Raw genomic sequence first — 22153 nt, forward strand, 5'->3', positions numbered from 1 at the left:
ATTTGAAGACGTCTATCAAGATTTCATGATTAGATTCCCCAAGGCAGATTTCATGCAAATTTGTCTTTTCAATTTTTCATCAAATCGTCTTAGTATAAAGTAAAAGAAAGCTTCAATAAACAGGTGAATAAGAATTGTTAGTTTATTTTTTTGTCTCAGTAATCTATCCACAGTTGATTTCCGAATTTGCGTCAGTCTCTATCTAAGGCTTGCCCAGCCTCCAATACAAAACGACGGAAAAAACATTTATAAATTGAATGTAGGTATATTTGATTTACAATGTGGTTCATCATAGCTGGCAAAGTAAGGAGATCATGGCTTAATTATTGAGAACATAATTATTAAGGGTTACAACATCACCTGAAGCTTGTGCATCGTGTGGAGTGTGAAAGTTGATGTTACTAAATTTTTAAACTAAACATAACACTGCATAAAAACTACGATATAATCCTAACAATGCAGCTAGATTAATTAGGTTACATTAACAATAATCAGATGTGTGCCAAATTTAGAAATAAAAATAAACTGAAAAAATAGGAGGCGGAAGCAAATGAAGATGGTTAGCATATTGAGTTCAACTCGAAATAGGAAAAAAGAAGGACAACCATGTCGACCCTTCATAGCCACCCCGTCCATGTCACCAGTATTCACGTGCAGCATTCAGACGTGATCAAATGTAGCTTGAAGCCATCAGCATCAGGTCTCTCGCCTGGTCAATTCTATCGGCGACAAGAAGCGCTTTTTTCTCTATCTAAGGGGATCCTTTTGATCCGCGTATATGTTGTTATCAACGACTTAATTAAAAAAATGCTTATCTCTTTAATATGACGTAATCTCCACCTTTCTTGAAGAAAAACTTATGAGACTAAGCCCAGAGGGGGAGAGAGAGACATAGAGAGAAATAAATTTCACCTCAAAATAGGACTCTGAAGAATGAAACAAATAAGCAATCGACATAGTCCTAAGAAAGACGTGTGCCAATAAATTCAGGTCATATGCGTGGTTAATAGATTTCCGAGTTAGGTTTAAGTTATCCTCTACACCACAGCAGAGCTGAGTAAAAAAGAAGTAATAATAGCTTGCAGGACAACCCTCTGCAAATTTCCCCATTATTCGGAACCAACTCGGTGACAAATCATTTGTCGAGAGAGGTCATCTGTGGTCACTGAGGAGAAATTCTATGAACCCGGGTTATGAACGCTCAAAGAGAAATTTATCAAAACATACGGACATACCCCTTGACATGGGCTAATTTATATGAAGTTTTCACATGATAATTAATGGTGAAAACACTCCACTCCAACAAAAATCAATTTTACTTCTCGATCAGAATGTCAAAAGTATATTTTGAAATCTATTTTGCAAAAATCTAAATATCCAATAATGATTTTTATGTTTACTACTTGATGTACATAACATAATTTGTGTTGGGTATAAGCTAATACATTGCGTATGTGCCATGGGGCCAAAATAAAGACATTGCGGAAAATAAACAGTTGATCTGCATAAGAAATTACTACGCAACGAATTACAAACTTTCAATTGAATTAACATGTAGTAAGAGATTTGTTTCCTATGAAAATTCTGAAATATGCCAAAGGAAGATATCATTTGGGAAATCGTGTGTTGTATGTAGTAGAATCTTGATGACATTTACAGTGTATCAAATTTGTGCTGATGCAATGAATTTCGTGGAAGTCTGCTTGCTCCTTTTCCGTGTACCTTATTTTGCAATACGAACAACAAGGGATTTGAGGAACTAAATCACTCAGCTAACACTGGCGGACTGTAACTAAATAACGCACGAAGTATTTGTAGTGTGTTTAGTGTGACAAGGAATTGGCAATGGAGTTGATATATATATATATATATATATATATATATATATACTATATATACTATATATAATATATATACTATATATTCATACTATATATTATATATATATATATATATATTCATACTATATATATTTGTATATATAGTGGAATTTTAAATGTAAGATTTTAAACGATTCTCAGCATTCTGCGAAAGCGTATGAGTTTGCAGTCTTATATTTATGGAAATTTTAGGTCCCTAGGGAAATTTAACGGATATATCGTTCCCCATTTCTACAAATGAAATTCAGCATATAAAAGTTTTCAACGATTCGTGATGGAAACGATCTCTCACCTTCATGCCATATATAACATTTCTTCTCCATCTGCACCCCCTTTGTTTTGACCCCATGCGCACAAAAATGGTTTTTATTTTTAGCTCTCAAATACCTCAAACCTTCCACAACTAAGGATAGAATAATCCGTTCTTCTCACTGAATGGACGGCATTTGGACATAGAGATAAAAAAAAACTTGATTTGCAGTATCTTCAGGTCAATACAATATTATGCATAGAAAAATATTTTATCTGGATATTACTTTTATAACAATACACACAACTTCAATGACATTGTAGAGACATTTTTATATCCTCAACGCGAATACAATATAGGGAAAAAATGTAAATCAGTGCTCTTGCAGCGACGATAATACTAAAAGCTTGTGAATTCATGAATTTAATTCACTTGGGAGCGTAACGATGGACATTTGCCTATTAGAGGGATTCTCCAGAGGTATTATGATGATTTTTGCACATCTTTTTCACTGCAAAGTTTTTTTATACTTTTGAATTTCATCTATCACTGTGTCACTGTGAATTTTTCGAAAACGTATATTTCGTATATAAATCAATGATGTATGTTAGAACACTGTTAAAAATTATCTAAGGCTATGATCAATTTTCTAATAAATCTTATTGTATCACTAAACATAAAACAATAATTGTAAAAAATTATTGAATCAAAATTTACATATTGTACTAAATAAGCTCAAATTTTCTTTATTAAGTGTTTCGTTTTCCATTAATTTGATTGAACTATCTCGTGGAAAATGCAAATTTCTTTGTATTTATACAGGCTTTTCTCAAGCAAATATGTAAATATGGTTGCTTACAGTGTATCCTATGGTTTAGCGTACATCTGTGGAAATCTCCTCGATTTTCCCAACAGTGGCACGTCACTGAATTCTTCTCTGCATGTGACTCTGACTTTGGCTATCAAGCTTTAGAGAGAGTGTTTGGTTTTAACGAGTTGCTCGTTGTTCACCACTGACATCATTGAATAATTTGGTTTTTGCCTATATTTCTTCAAAACATTCTCAAATGATGTGGGATTTTTTTGGGTTGTTTTTTTTTTCATTAAATCCATTAGATCACATTGCATTTTTATCTTGCTTTCAATGATTTGTTAAGCATAATAGTGATCAAAATATTACGCATAATTATTGAAAAGATGTTCAATATAAAAAAAACAAATAAAAAAAACAAGAGTATATAAATTAATATGATGATTATTTTCAAAGAATTTCGATTTTTGCCACATAAATAAATTTCCTGATGAATTTAGCAGAAATTAAGATCAAGACTCTTATAATTACATTTTATATTAGGGTGAGTAATTGCGATTATTAAGAATGCAGCTTAATCCCTTAGCCTTACGCTATAGCTGCTTATAGGATCAATTGGCTCTTATTTGGTATATTAACGTTACACCCTCTGCGAGATATGTATGAAACGGAGATATAAGATGACAAAAATACCTAAATTTCAGATTTATTTTACACAAAACTATGCTTTTCTTTGTTCTTTTCCTTTGGATAAAGAGATAAAAACTTGAAATTTCAATATTTTTTTAATATTCAAAACAAGTTTGTAATAAATTTCTATTGAATAATCTTAATTTTTATCAAATATCCTGCAGAGATATAAAAAAATTAAAGTATAAAATGTATGCAAGAAGTACTACTTTAATATCAAATGCAAAAAGTACAACTTATTTGTATTGAGTAAAAAAGTAACTCAGCCAACAGGCATGTACATGTTTCATCCTTGGTCTCATCTTACAGTTTCTAATTTTACTCCAAATTACCTTGGCGGTTTTTACCCAAAAGGAAAAGTACACATAATGGAGAGCACGCGCACCTCCAAATAGGTAATATATTTTGCATTTATATTAAAAAATTGAACTTCATTAGAAATTTCATTCACAGACGGTAGACAAGGGGTGAATACTTGAGTGGCAAAAGAGTAATGTGGATGAAAAATGCTATTTGGGCAATATGGGGTTGTAGGTTGAAAAATGAGGAGTAATTAAGGAAATTGCATTATTGAGAGAAGAGTTTAACAGAAGTTTTGCAAATAGGAGGACCAAGGGTGGTTTTAATTCCTACATCCTAGATGATAAATGACTTGAAATATTCCCAACAATCAAAAGGAGTTTTTCATTTACCTTCCCCCATTTCACATGCTCATTTGGTCTTTCACACCAGCTCCACCTCTTTTTGGCCCAAAACACTGCCAGAGCATAAATTTGCAATGATGCGTGAATATGATTCCCAGACTCTATGACAATTGTGTCATGATTGAGTGTTTTCCCCCATTGATCCTTTGCAGGAAGATCCCTGCGTGTGGCGGAATATTAAATTATGTTGGGAATTGAATAAATTTCTCATGCACACACAATGCCTTCGTGCTTTAATGTTGTGCTAATTAAACGAGTAGTTGTTTGTGCCATGCTAAATTTCGGATATTAAGTATCAACCCTCGATGTTTCAGGGCAGGACTTTCTGTCTGTTAGGAAAATGGGACAGACGTGGGTGTTGCAAATCTTCTGGTTCTATTGATGTGTAAATAAAATGTACTATACTGATGATACTTGTACCATGTTCATCCGTTATTGAGACCGCTGATGAGAACGCCGATGAAAGGTCTTTTCCGGATTACTATCTGTATTGAAGGACGCACTTTGTCTGGGCTTTTAGTGGTGAAAAGGGCGTCAAAGGGATGGATACAGCACTGAGATAAAGCTAAGAGTCATTATTTGACTTTTGCTTCATTTCACGGAGAATATTTAAAGGGGGAAATACCGCTGCGGTTACATGTCCCACCCCTTAGCTTTTACCCTATGCAAAGTCGTGGAAAATCAATAGCAAATCTATCTCTCGAAATCCAATTTTTACACAAATCGGCTTTACTTCTAAGTATAATATTACAATTATAATTGCCAGATTAATATTCAAATATTCTCGTCATAACTTTAGAATTTTGGTCTTTTTGCAACACTACACAGTAACGAAAATATAAACTATACTATGTTCAAAGAAATAGTTCATACAATAAAATGTCTTCGAATTGCTTCTGGAATTACACAACTACTTTTGTATGTATTTAAATGTAAATATGAAGGTAATGCCATCGCACACGGCACTGCTAAAAGTTCATTTTAGTATACTCATTATCGTCAACTATAAACCTACATAATTTCTTTAGTTGTGATATCTGAAATGAAAGAGGCAAATTAAGCTGTTCAACCCGTATAGTGATCAACCCTTCTACTAATTTGCCAGTTCTTCTGCCCTTCCCTATTAAGGAGTCTAATTTTATTGCAAAATTACCATACATATTATTCCTAATGGTGCACAACATGACGAAATCTAAATTACAGTAGTGAATTAAGTCGCGACAAGTGGTAACTTTAGTAGAATATAAATTGGGATAGGAAGGGGGACAGAGATTGGGGAAATCCTATAAATTTTAATTAACTACCTATCGCTTTCACAGAATTGAATCAATTTACTTCTCACAACTTTAAGTCTGTTCTCATTTTTTGCTATCAATTGAGAAGCGTGGAGCCATAAAAGAAACTCGCAAGAGAAATTTCAATAATGTTGTCTCGTAAATTTCCGCACCCGGAAAAGAGGGGAACTTTTACAAAAAAAACGTGTCTACATTTTAATATTTATAAATATATATATTCAGCGAAGAAAAATGCATCCATGTCATGCACTGAGAGATTGAAAAAAATCATTAGTATTCAAAGGGAAAACGGATGGAATTTGCTCAGTTGCACCATTGTTGATAAATCTCTGGCATTGGATATATTAGTAATATAAAGACAGAAAAGAGTAAATGTACTACATCAAAGTTAATAAAACTTGTATATTATTCTAATGAATATACAGTAGTTCCAAGCAATTGAAAATTTATAATTCATTATTATGAATTGTTGAAGTAATTTTGAAATGATTGCAAAAGTATTGGGACTTTTAATAAATATCAAAATGATAAAGTAAAGTAAGATTAAAAAGTCATTTTGTAAAATTGGTCACCAACAATTTTCATAACACATTTCATTCAGATCATTTATCTACATTAGGTATTAAGACTGCGTATTAAAAAAAAAGGTTCCGTTGTTATTCTTAGCAATGGTCATCATTTTTCGTGGCTACTTTAAAGATTCAGAGTTTGCAAAATTACGATTACATAATAGAAAATTTCTAAGAATATAGTATAGAATAATTTCACATCTGATTTTCAAGTTAACAAAACAATCGATGGTGCTCTTGTTTGTCTCCATTTCTTGTACCAATGCTAGTACGTTAAAGTGCTTTTCAGTGTCAACTAATGAAACGATGTCTATAGAGGAATAATTAGTGACACGAAGATATCTGTCTCTCCCATCCATCGTATGAAAACGGACATTTAGGAAAATTTATCATACTGCATCAATTAAAATAAAATAGATTTGTCACAAACAAAATAAACCAAAAATTGTAGAGTGAAGCTTTTTTGCATCACAAAATCAATACAATTCGCGATATTCAAATACATATCCACTTGTGCATGAATCAATCTCTCAAACAATTCGATTTTACGTGAATTCTCATCAGCACCATTGAAATTCACTGAACAAATACCAAAAGTGTGTATACAGTAAAAAAGCAAACGAGTCAGCTGATTCTCTTTCAATGTATTGTATCCACTTTGGCGCCAAATATCCAACTTTTAATTGGCATTTTGGGTGTTGGTACTTTAATTGAACCAGAGGCAAATTGTCATGAAAATTATTTCACTTCACAGTGCGACAACAAATTAAGCACATTGTGCAAATTTGCAGTAAAAATTCATTCGCTAAAAAATTAAATGCTGCCATTCACAGAAACTTTCCAATGGCACTCCAGTAACTTCACAATTTTACCTTCGCAAAAGGGAATAAAGTATGAGGGAACTGGTTGGCAACTTGGAGGGTAGGAAACCTATGAAAGCGAGCCACAGATTTACAGGCATTTTGCCGATGAATACGGAGAATTGTTTACATACTCTTATACTGGATTTAATCCCTTTTCGCCGAATGCTATGTGATTTATCTCTGAAGTTCGCCTCGAATTATCATTGTTCTATTTACACACAGTAAAAGACTAATTAGTCCGTTGGATTCTCCTCTCCTTGAATTTGATGATCTTTCCTTACAACATCCTTTACCTACTACTTTAATTTTATGAACTTCTCAAATTCATCGAATTGTACAGACTAAAGTTTAAATTGACTGATAAATTACCCGTACTGTAGGTTGAAATTTTGTTTCGTTTGAGTAAATAAAATAAATTTTCATAGGGTGAATTTTATGAATAAACGTTGAATTGCGTTACAAATTTAGTATTGAAATAAAAATCAAATATACATAAGATACACATAAAAATATGTACTTTATGCACATGCCCTTAATTTTTCAATACAAATAAGAATATAAAGTACCTAAGACTCTCAGATATAGATTTTTTATACGCTGATTATACATATTTACATACTAATAATTGGATAACAAAATAATATTGATCTGTCATGACTGATCTGATAGGTTTGTTATTACATATGTCGTAAATGTGCAAATTCAGTTGAAATTAGAAGGCCCATACTTTCATGCGATATCTTTGGACGTCATGCATATAAGAGCCATAGAAGACTGGACACGGTATTGCAAAAAAGAAAGAATTTTAACTCTTTTTCCTCACTTTTCGAATCATTTCTTTTATTTCCTTCTTTTCGCATCTACCTCCGTGTCTTCGTTATACTCACGGTTCAATACAAAGAGGTATTTTTTTGTTTTCTCTTATTGGCGAGAACTTCGTATTTAGGGAATTTGACAGGGACTTATTCTGGCAGCTAGTATCGTGCCGTATACGGTGTTTTAGTTTGCTAATTGAAACGCAGAAAGTTTAATTTTAAACATTAAAATTAGGGTCGCATTAGGTACAAATGTTTGAGCAATCAAAAGGGGAATTTTTTTGCAAATTTCAATGCTTCAGAATATATGGTATGAAGAATTTGAGCATTTATATATTCCAACTAAACTCTACTTACAGTTAGAAGATGTTTTACGTCATTTTATACTCGATTCGTTTTCTTCCATTCCGTGTAAATTACTGGTATGTCGGATCTTTTTTGCTCGACACCTTTTTGTGCTCTTCAAATTGTATGCACAGCACTGTCGGAAAAAAATCTTCTTTGGTCACTCTTTCATCATTCGCCTCTTTCCACTGTTCCGTTCACACACACTTTACAAACAACGGCAAAAGTTAATCAGCCACCTGAAAATGAGAAAATATACACAACACCATAATTAATTCATTAACAAAAGACATACACAGGAGAGGAGATAAAAGGGTACATTGTGCCCTTGACTTTAATCATTCAAATTAAGTTAAGTCTCTATATAAAAAATATTGTTAGAATTGATTTTGTAGGAATTAATGATAACACTTTAAAAGGGTAAGCTTTAAAGCCCTTTTCGTCACTTTGGTTTACTTCATCCGCTGCTTATAGCACAAAAGCCGGAGTGAAAAGTGATGCGAAAATTTTGCCGCAATGCCAATCATACTGCCGGAAAATTTCTCCCAACTATGAATTATAAACATGAAAATATACCAGACATATACACAACATTGTGAAGTGTTGTGTGGTTAAATGAGTACAAGTTGGTATATTGTGTCAGAGGAGGATACTTAATCGTGGAAAATTTAATGAAAACCCCAGAATTGTTGACAAACTAAGCAGAAGGCACTTTTGTCCACTCTCGGGAATATTTTCACGGAAAGCTACACATTGCCACCATTCCTCGTGATCTCTCCTGGCTGTCCAAATAATATCCTCTTCAAGTCCACCCTCTTAGTTGACCGACCAATGTCCACTTTTACCCTCGACACTCAGTACACACACGAACCCACACACACACTATTTCAAAGAGATGTTCTCCACTGGGATTTTTACACAGACATTAAGAGTGTGGGAAATGTGATGTATTTTCTCTTTATATAGAGAAAATGCCAGTTGTTCAGAGTCAGACAAAGAAATAACATCCTAGGCGGCACGTCGCGACAATCTACTAACTGCACCAACATAAAAAGCTTCGCCTCAACTATGATGAATACTTTTCGGTGCCCGCTGCTCCTGTTCACAGGTAAGTCTAGCCGAGGGGTTTTTTTAGTTAAAAATATGGGTTGATATTTAAAAATATGACAAACAGCCTAATGTTTACAAAAAATATATAATATTGTATTTTTCAAAAATTTCGTGAGATAAAAATGTTAAGTACGTAAGTATGTTGCCTTTGGTAACACTATTATTAAAAACTTAGCAGTCAGTCATCAGTAATTGTGGAAAGATTATTGTTTTATAAAATTAATAAGTATAGATTGGCCAATTACATGCTTGACGTGTACGAGGAGTGAGCAGTTCGGACGTTGGGAGTTGACTAAATGCTTTATTGCAAGTCTTTTACAAAAATTTCTCCGTGTGCCGTTAACCCTTATCTATACATTACAATGCTGAATATCGAATACGGCGTTTTTTTATTCTCTGAATGTTATTATTAGGCTCCTTTTTCAACAAAATATAATAGCATTCATGCATACACAGATAGTGTATTATTCTGGAAATATAAGAAATATACATAGTCATCAGCACGATCTACCATCCACAATTTATGTATATTTAACATTTCAGCAAATTGTCAATTTATATCCTTTTTTTAGTTTTTCATAGACATGTGACGATAAAACCAATAATGCTTATTTACATTAATATTTTTAACATTATAACCTTTGACTGAAATCAGATAATCAAAACAGGTGAGATTTTAAAAATATTACAGCTTTTTCATTCATTAGGAAATAATTCTTAAGTGAATGTGTTGCGATTACCATTGACTGTTTTCAATGCGTTTGTGTGTGGCTTGCATTATTAAGTCTCTCGAGATGAGTGTGTACTACTGTATTTCTGAATTTCCCGATACAGAAAGAGGGGCTCCCGGCCCTTTTTGGTGGTGCAAATGAATTTAGTGACACTGCATGTACGTGAGTCACTACAGTTTGGGGAGTAAGTCTCAACAATGTAACAGAGTAAAATCAACGGTACCAATTTATTTCATTAGAAATAGCCTCACTACACACTCTTGAGTTGTGCTGGGAAACTATTCCCAAGCCTCATCTCATCAACAATCAATTTCTTTCTATGGATATTCAGATTTTGGGTATTTATTTGTTTTGATTTACTGTGGATGTTGATTACAACTTTGCCTCCATCTTCCTAATTTACCCGTCAGACATAAAGAAATAAAATAACTGTAGTTTGAGAATGCCTATGTGCGTGATTTTAAATTATCAGAATAGTGAATATGCTTTAGATTTGAGTACATACACATATGTCCTAAAATTATGTAATTCTCATTTCCCTCCTATAATCATTTTCATGACGTGGCGTCATTTAGAAATATTTCATGTGACACTGAAACTTTCAGGAATAATTTGCCCGTTATTTACTATAACTTCAACTGTTGATATATTTCATCAGAATCTCCTTTGTCGTGGAGAAAAGGGGAGTGTAATTTCCTTAGATTGTGTTCTCGAAGGTACAAATTAATACGTGAAAATCAAAAAGACGAAAGAGACTGACTAAGGGTAATATTTTACTAAATATTACCCTTAGTCAGTCTCTTTCGTCTTTTTGATTTTCACGTATTAAATTCGGTTCTTTCTCCAGTTTTTTTTATCTACATAAAATCGTTAAAGTAAATATGGATTTTAGGTGAATCAACCAAGAGGTTCTCGATTAATTCATACGACACAATTGGTTCTCTCTAACGTAAAATTCGTGTAGAAGATATTTTTACTTTTGTCAACTACTACTCTATATGGACGAGAAAAATGAAATGAGAGAATGTATAAAAATAAATTATATATAGTTTAGGACATTCAAAATCAAGGCAAGTGAGGTTATTATATGAGTTGGTGTGCAAAGTAGATGGTAAAAATACAATCACATACTTCATACATAGTATACATACACCACCATTCTCTAACTATCATTTCCAATATACCTTTACAATCACATTCTGTTTGCGGATTTGTGCCAGCACATTCAACTAAGCCTTTCATTTGAACGTGAAACAAGTTTCAATTGTTCTTTTTTTATGCCGTATAACATTTAATTTCTGGAAACGAGAAAAGTGTGTAAAATGCAGAATTGAAAAAATTAGTTAATAAGATGCAAATAATTTCTGTTTAAAATACCTAATGCGATTTTGGTTCGGGTATCACCATTTCAATGCCCGGCAGCAACAGCAAGAGTAAAATACCGTAAAGCAGTTGTGTATCAAGAAACCGGTTTTTTGGCTCTTAAATCATGCATTGGGATTTATATATTTGATCAATCATGCTCGATAGAAGAAAATATGAAATCACTAAATATTTAATAAGTATTATGTGATTTTCTTAATATATATATTAGTCCGAAATATTGCTGAAAGAAGATATGTATTTTATTTCGTTGTCAGAGACTTAATAAATCAGGACAGAATGAAAGCAGACATAATATCAACTATTATAATTAATATGGCCATGTAGGCACTAGACAGGACGATTGCTGTAGTCAAAATCATTCCCAGCAAATATTTACATCAGTTTTTCCTTCTCGTAATAATTATTTATCAAACTGAGGTGGCCACTCGTGCGGCTTTTCCTTTGTTTAGTCATATTCTATCATCTTTATTCTTTTGTGAGTAGGTACACGCGGACTTATTCTTTTCAATTCAAGAAGCCCGTTGGGCTCGACGATGTAATGACGAAGACTCGGAGGAGATGAAGTATAAGAAAAGTACAATTGGAACCGAGTGCAGATTGCACATCACTGGGATTTGAGGTAACATAAACTCATGCCTTCTCGCCTGCGCTCACCTGGCTCTAATTAATTGAATAACACAGCGAGCTAGACGTGAAGTAGAATTTTCAACAAAACCCAGCATTCACTTTCCTCCATATTCATCAAATTCCTTCTCCGGTATACTCGGATTAAATTAATACTCATTTGAGCAGTATGAGGCGTAGAATTAATAGAGAGGTTTGCATTTGCCAGACGAGATGAATCAAGAAAAAAAAATTGTATTTGATTTTCACAAAACTCTGCAGTCTTCAAAAACTTTACATTTCCAACTAAAATCAACAATTCTGTATGGTTTCTCATTTTCCCACTGATTTATTGGAAACATTTTATGCTTTTGCTCATCAGCAACTTAGTATACGAAAATCCTTTTCCAATCATCATAGTATTAAGTTATTGAGCCATGAGAATAGGAAGGAATCGATCTTATATATACTGTATTTTTTACCATTATATTCATTTTTGAAGTTCAATACAAGCGAAGTATTGAAATAATTATAATACACTATCGATGAAGTATCAAATAACCGAAATATTTTTCTCAGAGTACGCAGTAGTGCCAGAACTTTTCCATTTCGGTTTTTAACCAAGGAATATTTATATTTACCTTAAAAAAGTTATAAAGAGAACAAAGTACTGGAAGTTTTAAATGAGAAGCAAGAAGATGTAGAAAAAAATGGAAGAAAAAAAAATTATTAAAGGCCAAGCACAATGCTTTTAGTAAATGAACTATCAAAGGTCACTAACAGAGAAACTCTGTAATTTTAGAGGAAAAGAAACATCCAATAATTTAGCTAATATATATAAGTTCAAAGTGTTTCATATATACGGCCAAAAAGGGAAAGTATGAGAAATTCCTTTTTGATCGCAACTCCACTTTATTTCGTCTTTCTTGCTGAATTCTCTCCTTTTGTCTTTGCTCATTTTTGGCAGATATACAGACAAATTCTTAAAGCTCCCGTCTTGACGTACATTTTCCGTCACAAACATGCTGCCACTCTCGCGCCCTATACTTTTCATTTGTTTGGTCTTCCGCCCAGAACTTCTCTGAACATTCAGCCGACACCCCGGTATTCCACCCTTATCTCAGGGCACACACAGACACCCACGGTTGTAGCCACAGGGTTCTTCCCGGCGAACATCACCATCCTTAGAGTTAGTCAATAACCCCTGAGTTCGTTCCGCCAGGAAAAAATCCACAAGGAGTGGGACGTGATTCTGCCATGAGGGAGAGACAGAGGGTGACCGGCGAAGGGAAAACCCAAGCTAGATGAGTGAGTAACATCGTGCTCCGTGTATTTCTGCATGAAAGCTTTTACCCGAGGCAATTGTGAAGTCTCCCCTGTGACGGGCTAGCTGAAGGGGATTTAGGTTGAGCCAAGGCACACGGGCCTGCTGGGAAAAGTCGTAGAATTGCTGCTCGTGTGATGGATAGAATTGGGAGATTGTGAATTAATTGTTCTAATAAATTTGCACATCTTGCTACCATTCAAATGGTCCAAACCACATATACCTATCTTCTATCATAAAAAAATATTTTGCAAGTGGAAGAAAAAATATGATCCCACACAAAAAAGAAATAAGGGGAAAAATGTGGTCAAAACTGTAGTTATGTACAATATAACTTTCCCATCAAAAATTTAAACCAATTGTTTGAATAGGTAGTATTTCCATCGACAAACCATCATCCCTTATGCTAAGCTTGAGATTCTCCGACAAAAGAAAATGTCAAAATCACGCCAATTAATTGGTGATAGGTAATATTAAATCCATCGCCCCCAGGCAAAGACAGAGATTGTTGGGGAGAATGATGATGGTTGGAATTTTGTTAGGGGATGAATTTAAAAAGTCGCTTTCTTCATTTTACATAATAGGATGATTAATGACAGTGTTCAAACAATTATTAACATTCTTATTATCTCTTGACGTTTCCCACTTTAATTTGTTTGTCCGGAATATGGGATGTTTCATTAAACAATTTACGCATTAAAAATTATTCATGAAAACTACTGTAAATTATATATACTACTTACTTATATATATATATATATATATATATATATATATATATATATATATATATATATATGCAATGTATGTAAGTGTAAAATATTTTTGTACGTTTTAAAATTTTCTCTGGATAAAAAAATGAATATTCAAACTGAGGGATTTGGCCGGTGTTAAATACAGAATAAAACCAATTGTTCCCTAGATTTGCCATCATCCACAATCACCCATCACAATCACCGAAAGATCCAATAAAGCGCTGAAACACACTGCCGTGTTTATTTTTCTTCCAGTCATTGTATGTTTTTGAAGCAATCTCGTGGCAGTTGATGGGATGCGCCGAATGCGCATTTTTTAAGTAAGCGATAGAAGGCCCTCTGAAGAAATAACGAATTAACTAGTATGGGAATATCATCGATAATCTTTTCGGCACAATATTAAATTAAAATTGAATTATTTTGGCAACATACTTCCATGTTCGTATCTATCAATACAGTTCGTTTGGGCAGAAAATTGCAGGTCCAAGACATGGACGTGCACTAGGGAGAATTTAAATCAGCAATTTTCATCAATTTGCTGCATTATTTAGGTTAAATTGCGTAGCCATAAACGGAAATATTTTACATTACATGAGTAATGTACATACTATTTCTCTTCTTCATCACTTTCACTTCTTCTTCGGTAAGGCGTATCTGAATGTTGAACAGAAGGGATTGCAAATTGAATAAAGGCTTTTGTATGAAATTGGATGGGAGGATGTATCAGAAGTAGACGCACTTCAAATGTGAATTACACAGGCAATTGCAGTTTAGGTGGGCGATGCTGGAAAAAGCAGGAAATATGGGGAGGCGATGTACGAAGGTGAATTTTCGATGAATCGTTCTTCCTTATAAGCTTCCGCAAGGAAAACAATTTTGGGTTGATATTGCTAAAAGCACCTCTCAATTCTGCGAAACAGTTGACAAGTTTCAAAATTTCAACATATCCTTTCTTAATTCCTTTCTAGGCATTCTTCATGAATTGCAATCAGTCAAATCATTTATGGTATTGTGCAAATAATGTTACTGCTATTTCTGTTCTCATATTTTCTATTTTTCTTTTGCCACAATATTACTTTCATACGGCCATATTCCGTCGGCTTTGTATTAATTGCAGCTGAATTGCGAAATTCTTTGGATATAGGTATACACATTGTTCAAATGTTTATGTATGTTACCCCTCTGTCATTTCGCCATAATAATAATTTTTGCGTGAAAGTTTTATGTGCAGAACATATGTGATGTTAACTAAAATCACAACTTACTGGACAGAAAAAAATATATTAGGTCTACCTCTTCTGTCTACGTCAAATATAGCTATTATAGGATGTATAACATTATGCGAAGAAAAGTTTAATGAAATTTCCAAGCGCAACAATTAGTCTATTCATTGACTGTCTTCGTTGGATTTTAGGATTGCCATTCTCTTTTCGATTATTTGGTACTTTGGAGAGGAGTTTAATGTAATGACTTTCTATTAGAGATGGGAATTTGGGGGTATTTATGTATATGGGGTATATTCACGATCTACTAAATTGATTAAAGTAAGAGAAGCGATGAGGGGTGGTTTTACACTGACGCTGATATCCTAATTGATACAGAAATGCAGGTACAACAAGGTAATTTTCTTTAGAACCACATACACAATGTCGAATTCTAAGAGTAATCCTTTTTAATCTGGTATAATCCAAGAAAGCACTGTACTATTTATGCACAGTTTTCAGAAGAAAATTCCTTTCACCAAAAATTAGTATGCTCTAAAAATACGCAATTGAAGTTTTATAATACTGCAATTATGTTGTGTAGGTACCATCGGCAAATTTTTAAATCTTGAATAATAAAAAAAAACTATGCATTGAAACAAACCCGTTTTCTGTAGCTTTTGAAATCAATTCATACAAAGGGTCAACAAAATTGCCAAGTGGGATATAAAATTGCAAAGTTCGCCGATAAAATCGAGTTAAATCCCAGAATGCCCAACAACCCCATCAGTTGAAACTACATATATCCATTGTGGTGAGTCTGGTACATTGCCACCTTTATTCCCCCTGTGTTAAGTCCATCAAAATCAACTTGTGGTTCTTCACACCATCTTAAATCTTTAGGTTGCAATAAATTATTCAGATTGGATCTCGTGTCGTCTTTTTGTTTGGTAAAGAATTGCTCTGTGTATATGTGCATTTAATATTAAACGGGTTGAAATACTTTGGGAAAGGGTATTCATTGAGAAATTGAAACACATACTATCGCCCAGAGGATTTTCCATTAATCTCCATGATAAATTTGCATAAGACCAATTATATATTCATAATTTTTGTTAGAATTAATCTTAGGGTAACCCTAACAAATCACATCATTTCTCTACATATGAACTGAATATTACGTGAGTAGTATTGATTTTCAATGCATATTTGTCAGATAAATGAAGTTTTAACAAATCGCAATGGAACTAAATCTGTGCAGACTCTGCAGAATGCGAAAGTAGGTGCACAATAATAAATGAACGAATATCCCTCAGGAAATGGCTTTCGTGGATATAAACTGTGCACCCCAGCGAGAATCAGGTCTAGAATGAATGATGAAGTTGCAGTTGAGTTTTCCTTTATAGTACAGACTGCGTGAGAATTAAGAAAGTGTCCATTGGGTGCTACTTCCCACAATTCACCCTCTTACTGACCCTCCCGAGTGAGAAAAGTTTGTATTAGGGGCACGAAGATAGAATGAAAGATGACTCCCAACGATAAAATTCACCTACGTATGCAATTAAAGAAGATTTTCGGCATACAGAACCTCCTCTGTTATTGGTTTCTTGTACAAAATGAATCACGAGGAGAGACACCAGTTTGGCTATAATCCACCCTAGGTGAAGATGTGGGACACCAGGAATTAATGACGAGATAGTTACTAATTGGTACTCCCTAAATAAGCCTGTCGAGAGTTTGATACCTTAATAGCCATTTTAATATTTTATAGTGTTGAGAGTAGAAAAGGGTTAGAGTTTTTTCTTATAGAAAGTTAAAAGAAAATTTTGTATGTATTTACACGAACAGCAAATTCTCCCTTCTATAAGAAAAGTAGCATATAAATCACGTGTTAATCTAAATACACTATAACGATGAGAAAGTGGTATCATAAGGCATTAGGCTAAAGTATTTGAGAATTCTTCTCTGAATAATTTTCACATCACAATTCTCAAACCCTCTATAGTAAGGGTGAGTATTGTACTGAGTGAAGTAAAAGTACATAGCAATAAATTGTTTATTTATAGCGTGGAAAATCTGCCGATTTGTCATATGAGGCGATTCAAGTCGAAAAAATCCCCTCTGAAAAATCACCAACAACCGAGGGACTTTAAAGACATTCCAGTTCGCCGGAAAAAATAATATAACGTGGGAGGAACGTGGGTGCTCAGAAGGCCACAAAATAGAGCAACGTGTTTCAGTAACAGTCGTGCGATGGTGGCGAAGGATGGCACAAAGGAGGAACTCAAAAGGTACAAGGATGAAAAAATTAATGAAGCGATTTTCTCTGAGAAAGAAACTGTGGATTGGGACGTGATTACGTGAAAATATAATTCATTACAGCGAATGGGGCGATTTTATATTAAGGGGGGGGGGAGAGGGCTGCTTTCTATTCATATGGGGATTACTGAGAATTCATTTGAAAAGCAAATGGTGAAAACTTTTCGGTCCACATGATTGTGTTATTCCTGCGTAGTATTTCCATATCATCAAGAGACTTTGGCACAAGAGTACACCCACTCGAGTCGTGTAGATGCATTTAATGGGATAAGAAATTGAACGCATTTTTCATAGATTCATAGGAATAGAGGGGTTCATTTTGCTCCTCTTCTGAAAAGAGAAAATGATATCTATCTTCCCTTCAATCTTGCTTTTCTCCTCAATTTGAGTAAACAAGTGAAATCTCAGAATTATTTTCTCTTCCATTTTCATCTCTTCCTTCTATCCATATTAATTCTCCATCTGTTCTGTTCACTCTTCACTCTCGATCATATAATTAACACCAGACTAATTACTGTATACTTGTTGATTTGTCACTTTTTCATTTCCTCCCGATGTCTGTCAGTTAAAAGCACATTAATTTATAAATTCAATCACGTAAGTGCTGTTATTGGTTTTAGGGATGAAAAGGTGGGATTATTTGACATTTCTTGGGGAGTGTCACTTAGGAAATTTATAAGATATTGGTGTTCATCATACAAGCAGATTGATGTTTAAAATCTAACAGATAGAAACTCAAAGCATAATATTTGTTTATACAAAATTTGATTTTTTTTTCTTTTGAGATACAAATTAAAATTCGATTAAATGTTTTACACAGGAAATCTACATATTATCATAATGTAAATGTGACTGACAATGTTCCTCTGCTGAGATATTGTAAAAAAGGCGGCGACATTAGCAATAATGGTATGAGAAATCGGTAAAATGGAAAATTACTCATAAATTCCTAGAGATACAGTTTGAGAATAAATGGCACTAAAATATGCTACAAGTACCTGAAGTTTGGGACTTAAGATTCAATTCTCAACCCTACAAAATTACCGCGAAAATTGTCGAATAAATTTTTCGCATCGTCTCACTGATTTTCTCTTCCTGCTGCCGCCTCCATCGCATCCCATTCGTTTTCATCCATTCGAGCCCATAATTGGGTGACTCCTTTCTCATTGAATCTCGAAGAGCTGGAGGCCTAGAGACAGCGATTTTCTTTCTCCATTCCCGCCCAACATTAATTATACAGGAATGGTAATTACACTTGCAAAATTCTATATATTCGTGCAGTGAGTACTGGAAGTCGCCTTGCCGATAGAAAAGCACACTAAAAAGAAGCCGCTAAATCATTGGAGGTCTGAGGAGTACGTCGAAGATATAATGATTATATGCCATCATATGAGCTTGTATAAATTCAACTCCCTATGTGTTGCCGCTTTCCTGATTCAGCCAACTTTTAAGTATATAAACTCTTTCTCCATTATATAATTATGTAGACCCATCGACGCCTTTTTAAAACCCATTATTACAGTACAAATTGGCTCAGAGAGGACATATGGCTTTCCAATTAAGTTATATTTCAGGCTCAGATATTATATTCTGTATAGAAAGACAGATCAACAGGAGGGCGCCATTTATTTTGGGTAGAAGATCTGGTCCTGTCGGCACAAAATTAGAAATTAATTCTCGAAAATCCATTTGACGACATAAATTGATTGGACACGGCATCATTCATTGATTTTCTGACTGGTCCCTTGAAACTTTTAACTCTTCCCCCTAACAATATACGCTAAAAATTTCATCGGAAAAGTTCCTCTTTAAGCTTCAATGACAGACTATCCAACACCAATGGTAACTTCTCCCTCTGTTCATCAAGAACGGACCGGCGGGCACTCTAAAAAACCATTCAAATTGAAGAGATGAAAATGTACTCAATGGCGAGATTTACAAATTCTCTGCTTTTATGCTTTATACTCAAATCATCACCACTGAATTGCTTTATCTACGCACTCTCGCACCTCCATATCTCATCTATCCATCACTCGCTGAGAAATTCACTCAAAATACAACAATTTCACACCTTTCACGTAGGTAACCGTATAAAGTCGAGATAAGAGATATACTGTGAAATTAATTAGTGTTGCAGAGATAGTAGAATTTCATGAGGAATTCAATGTTGATTGCCAAGGAAAAAAATCACAGGAAAGTGGTAAAAATGAATTTCACCTTTATTGTTATATATTGTATGTATTTCAATAAAACAGAAGAGTCATTATTCAATAGAAGTTTCCTCACTCCTCTGTTTTTCTTGTGCCTTAAAGTTGAAATTACATTTGAAGGAAGTAAATTTATTTAGACAGATCAGCGACTTGAACGTAATGAGATTTTAATTGAAAAAACTGATTAGCTAATATATTATAGTATAGGTCTATACTTATTGCTTAATTTGCATAAGTCTAGTATGCATATGTATTAGTAAGAAATTTGCATCAGTTGAACATAAAACTTCTTCTATACATAAGACATAATATTTGTTTGTTAAAGTATTTCGTATCCATGGGTGATTGTTTATATTTTGCGTTTCATAATTACATAAAAAAAATTTAACCTAACAGGACATTCGCTGCAAAATACATAATTTATAAATGATAAAAGGGATTGAAATGTCTCTTAAGAATCAACTACTTAAAATGATGACAACTGATATAGTAATATGTGACGTCACAAATGAATGTAAAACAAATTTTTCTTGCATTTCTAAAATATTTTTGAAGTGTTCACAAGAAATCTTTGATTATACGTTCTGTGTGTACATCCCACAAAGCTAATTATGGTGGGGACTAATGGCGAATGGAAGCAATTTCAGTAATGTTTCAATATATAATATATATAATATAATATATATATATAATATATATATATATAATATATGTATATATATATATTATATAATATATGTATATATAAATTCTTCTTATACATTTTCCAGGAGATTGGTTAGCAAATTGATATCACCATCCTAAGTTGTAGTGGTACGGCTACTATATTGATTTTGCGACTCTGTGAGCCGAAATACATATATCAAATTTCATAGCAACCCCTCTTGAAATTGCAAACCACATTACCCTCGAAGTTGTACCTACATATTTATGGCGGTCAAAGATATAAAAGATTTATCAAATTCACGAGAAACGAAAATGACTATAGTGAAAGGAGAATTCAGTACACCAAGTAAAACATATATTATAATGCTTAAGGAGTTTTACAGGATCAAAACAGTTCAGACGACGTTAAATATGCATGATGTTAAGTCCTTTTAGTCTCTTTTATTGTCTAAGATATTAATCATATTTCACCTGATGTGGAAAAAGAGATAATTTGGGTTATGAAGTATGTAAATCGAAAAGTCGTTTGTCAAATCTCGAGGGATTTACAGTGATCTTTCAAGTGGACTTTGTGTATAGGCTGGGTGGACTATCCCAAACTTATATAAGAGTGTGGGCTATTGCACAAAAATAGGCACTCAATGTACATTTGTTATAATTATTGCTTAACGCTTTTAGGGTAATTGGGCAGCGGATGTGTGGCACTCAATGTATACTATTATTTCATACTTATATGTTTGAGAACTGAAAATGTGCTAATATATCTTTACAAATATAAAAACAATTTTTGTGCAGATGTCGTTTTTGTCTATTGCATTGTCAATGGGGAAGAAATAATGCAAATAAAACAAAGTTGGTTTCACTATGATTTTTTACAGAACATTCATTAAAGTATTTCAGAAAGTCACAAGCTGTTGATATTGCAAAAATTCTTCTAGCAGAGTTAGATAACTTCTCCCCTTTCTCTCAGTGTTATCTGACTGTACTAGAAGGTTAAATAAATATATATGAAACGAACCCTTCAAGTGTTGTGTGTATTGATTTCGTTGATGAATGAAAGATATAACGCCCAGGAAATGACATAACCCTCACATACAGGCTATATTCCTGTCTTTAATCATACCCATCAAAGACGTAATCTTTTTTCTTCACCATCAATGCTTGTGACACTCGAGGAGGAAGTGTTTTTGTGCTGTTTCCGTAGTCCCGCTTCATGCAGCTTCAATAAAATCAAAATGAACCCAAAATTGTTGATGGAATAATTGAATTGAATTATTCCGAGGGATGTTTTTTATCATCGTTTCTACCCAATGCTAAGGTAACTTTTTTGCCTCACAAAGACAGTGGAAAAGACCGAGACAAATGAAAATTTTTCTGTCTACAGTCCATGTTCAATTGTGATTTAATAAAAGCATGCCCGCATGTTTGACCCTTTGGTGCTCACTTTACTCTACTTGCTAGGGGATCATCACAGGGTGTGTTTTCACCCCCATTTATTTCATGTGAAGGAATGAACACTTGCTTAGTAGAAGTTAAAATTAATAAATATACACCTTTAATATCAGATACTTTGACGAAAAAAATGATTATGGGAATCTATGTGAGAATGTGAATTTTCTTCGATT

The 22153-nt window shown here is 33.6% G+C and overlaps 1 protein-coding gene across 5 annotated transcripts in view; it reads right to left on the reverse strand.

Annotated features, from left to right (window-relative positions):
* LOC132264950 (protein winged eye) overlaps positions 1–22153 on the reverse strand; it is a 72581-nt gene that overhangs the window by 22868 nt on the left and 27560 nt on the right. For all 5 annotated transcript variants that reach the window (XM_059765321.1, XM_059765335.1, XM_059765327.1 and 2 more), the window contains one exon: positions 8235–8461. The gene's annotated coding sequence lies outside the window, so the exon portion shown is untranslated. The remainder of the gene's footprint in view (positions 1–8234; positions 8462–22153) is intronic.

Source organism: Phlebotomus argentipes, unplaced genomic scaffold (assembly GCF_947086385.1).
Source record: "Phlebotomus argentipes unplaced genomic scaffold, Phlebotomus argentipes genome assembly contig_6, whole genome shotgun sequence".
NCBI lineage: Eukaryota > Metazoa > Arthropoda > Insecta > Diptera > Psychodidae > Phlebotomus > Phlebotomus argentipes.